Below are 3,776 nucleotides of genomic sequence, written 5' to 3'. Positions count from 1 at the left end.
CATCTGATAAAGTTTCATATTGATATCTGCAAGTTAAAAAAAATACCATATTCACCTACAGTGTCTCGCCTTATTTGTGGGATTGCTGCTATGAAAGGGTTAATTATTACCCCATATTGGGTTTGTTTCAATAAGGGCAGTGTTAAGGCAGTCCAATGTGAATGTTTTTCATGTAATATAAGCAATTTGGTACATTTTGTAACATTATTCACAGTAATATTAGGTGTCTTTAGTTTTTTGTCATAATTTGCATTTATGGGACAATAAAGGCTCAAAATCTGGAAATGCTCAAGGGATATCACCGGGCATCGTCTGAAATCTTGAAGACTTGCCTAAAATCTATCAGATAAAGCAAAAAAAAAAACTTTATCAAAGAAATCTGGGTTCAACCCCACGGCTCCCGGACTAATTCAATGCTAGGAGCATTATGACACGCCCCTTTAGGCAGACCAGAACCTGGTCACGTTAGGTGCCCATAGAAAGCTATTATGTTGACATATCTCTGTACTTAAAGAATCTCTGGCCTTAACATCACTAAACATTCTCCTGGTGAAGGCCAATATGGCCGTAACGCGTAGGCCCATGTGTTCTTAAACAGAATTGCCATGTTAAATTAAAGGCACACTGTGTGAGATTTTTTGTTGTTTATCTCCAGAATTCATGCTGCCCATTCACTAATGTTACCTTTTTCATGAATACTGCGCGCTGGAACTAGTGTTGATAAAATATGTTCAATGAGCGGACTAGCGCGGATTACTTTTGGTTTTGTAGGTTTTGGTCAGATTTTTCTTTGGTCAGAAAAATAATGTGGCGGTGGTTAAAGCACGGTTATGTGTCGATGAATGCAAGTAATAGCAGCGTAACTGTTGTGACGGTGAAATAGAGTACCCTATTGGTGGAGCGAAAACGGCGTGAGTGAGTGGAGGGACAGGACAGCGGTTTGTCAAAACAGTGTCGTTGCCGTCAGAAGCCGTCTGATATTTGCGAGGTCCTCGCAACTACAAACGATGGAGTTGTCATTTCCTAATAACGCCCACGCCATCGCAAAGACCCTGCACGAGTTTGACATGGATAGACGAGTAGACTAAGTGAAACAAAGATAACAAAAACTAGCGACGAAAGTAGCCTAACAAAGTAAGCATGGTCTCTGTGGTGTTATTGGATAGGCATAAACACACAATGCAGACATCATTCACGCACTGTGTAGGTGTGTGTGTGCGCGGCGGGTCCTGTCCTCCTCTCTGTCTCCTCCTCCCTTCATCTCTTCTCCCCCTTCACCATTCTTCTGTGCATTGTCCATGGTATTTGGCCCACTGTGTGTGAAGTGATGCTGTGTAGGGGATATGAGGTTTTGCAGTGTTTGGTTGTGTGTGTGTGTTTGGCTAGTGTATGTTGAAAGTCTGGTATGTGTGTGACATTAGTGTTGAAGGCATGCTGTGTTTGTGTGAGTTGTTTGTGTGAGTGCCTATACTGTATGTGAGGTTTGGGTGATGGTGTGTGAGGTAATAGGCTAGTGTTTGGCTGTCTGTGCAGTATATGGAAATGGAATGAAAAATAATGAAATGCAGGTAATAAAAATATAATTACTAAATAATTATAGAATAGACTGAATTATATTGAGTATAATATTTATATTGTTTATCTGTGTTGAGGACATAGCCTATTTTGATAAAATAATTAAAAGCAACATAATTAACGCATGGTTTATTTTGGTGAGAAAAAAATGGCTAGTTGACCTTCCATTTGGCTAGTAAGAAAAAATGTCTACTAGCCAAATTGGCTGGTGGTGGAAAAAGTTAATTTAGAGCCCTGAAAATAGCCATTTTTAGCTGCAAAAATGACTGTACTTGGACCATACTAGAAAATAGGTTTTTATTACTTAGTAAGCTTTCATGTAATTTGGCAATAAGCAGCATAGTTGCAGTACCTTCATTGACCATTTCCTGCACAGTGTCCATTTAAAGGCTTTTTTTTATACTTTTCTCAAATCTCAGAGTGTCTCTGCTTTTTCATTACTTTTTTGAACTAACACTTCACCTGGTACAGCTGAGCACCTGAGTCATATTGTTTGTCTCCTGAGCGCGTCAAGCCCTTTAGTGCAATCTCCTACTGTTGTTGTTTGTAGGCTCATGAGAATAGTGGGATTTGCAATGTGTCATCCTCGGTGGTGGTCACAAATGCTTATGTTACATTACATTTCACTTAGCTGACGCTTTCATTTGTTCAAAGCGACTTACAACTATTATTTTTCAGGGTATTGGTTACAGTCCCTGGAAAAATGTAGGGGTTATTCTATATAACGATTATGAGGTAGGTGGTACGCAACTGTTAAACCTGAGAGCAATGAATAAATCATTAAAAGCATCTCTCATACAAAAATTTTATTTTAATCCAGACTGGTTTTCAAGCAAATTGCTCAGAAACATCCATCCGTTGTTTGAGAAAAAAATGTACCCATTTTTACAGATTAGTCCAACACACTTTAATAAGATGGAAAGCATTATACAGAAAGCTTCTAGCTTCTTGATGGAGGCACTGCAAAGTTGGCTTCACTTTCAGTATTATCCGCCAGAAAAAGCTGAAGATATATTGCAACAAATCTTGTGGCTTAACTCTAACATTTTGAGTGGAGGCAAAGTTATTTTCATTAACAAATGTTCATTAAAGGAATTACTTTTGTGAATGACATTGTAAACGAGAAACATCAAATCCTCTCATATAAACAGTTAAGAGACAGGTATGGGGAGGTATGTACAACTCAACAATACAATCAGTTGACCTCTTCTCTATCATCAAGGTGGAAGCAAAAAATTAAAATGAGCAGTGACAGTAATTTAGTGTGTAGACCAAATATAAAGCAGAACAAATGGCTAAATCAAACAAAAATAAACAAGGAAATATATAAGTTTTATTTACATACAGATAAATTGGTTGAGATCCCATGTAATATTTTTGATAGCTGGGAAAAAATGATTGATTCTCCTCTCTTATGGAAGGAAATCTTCTTCAATAATTTGTATGAATCATCATTAGATATAAAAATACGTTTTTTTCAATACAAATTAATTTTTAAATACTTAAACACCAAGAAAATGCTTCACATTTGGGGTATAGAAACAAATCCATTGTGTCGCTTCTGTTTAGAAGAAGAGGAAACTCCAGAACACTTATTTTGGTATTGTCCTTTAACTGTTACACTTTGGTTTGAAATAGAACGTTGGCTGTTAAAATACAACATCAGTCTATGCTTGGATCTCCCTACAGTGCTCCTGGGCGATGTAGCAAATGAAAGCCAAGCAATACAAAATATAATTATTTTGTTGGGTAAAGTATTTATACATAAAACGATGGATTTAAAAAAGTTGAAATTAAGAGTCTTTAAAAATTATGTCAGATATTATTGTAAAATAGAGTGTATAATGGCTTGTGAAACAGGTAAAACAATATATGCAGATAGGTGGTCTAAGATAAAACATGGAGAAGGATGGCTTTAGGTACCTTCTTTTTTTCCCTTTCTGTTTAGTTCATAAATGTCTAAGGTATAATTTATAAGCATATCAGCGCAAAAGTGAATTACAATTCCTTCCTGGGATGGGGGTGGGGGTTTTCTTTGGGGGGGAGGTGGGGGGTAGTAGTGTTGTTTAATTAATATATAGTTTGACGTGTTGGGGGACACTCAGATTGGTTTTGTATATATTTTTTTTCTCCTGTCTTTATCCTTTTTTCTGTATCCTTTTATTATCCTTTATTGTATATTACATTTTGCTTTTTAAAAG

The 3,776-nt window shown here is 36.7% G+C and overlaps 1 pseudogene; it reads left to right on the top strand.

Annotated features, from left to right (window-relative positions):
- The first annotated feature begins 2,305 nt into the window (after nucleotides 1-2,305).
- The window catches only part of LOC134443861 (arf-GAP with coiled-coil, ANK repeat and PH domain-containing protein 3-like), a 70,058-nt pseudogene continuing 68,587 nt past the window's right edge, over nucleotides 2,306-3,776 (top strand).

This window comes from Engraulis encrasicolus, unplaced genomic scaffold (genome assembly GCF_034702125.1).
Source record: "Engraulis encrasicolus isolate BLACKSEA-1 unplaced genomic scaffold, IST_EnEncr_1.0 scaffold_37_np1212, whole genome shotgun sequence".
NCBI lineage: Eukaryota > Metazoa > Chordata > Actinopteri > Clupeiformes > Engraulidae > Engraulis > Engraulis encrasicolus.
The sequence above is the reverse complement of the archived record's forward strand: the minus strand, read 5'-3'. Positions and strand labels throughout refer to the sequence as shown.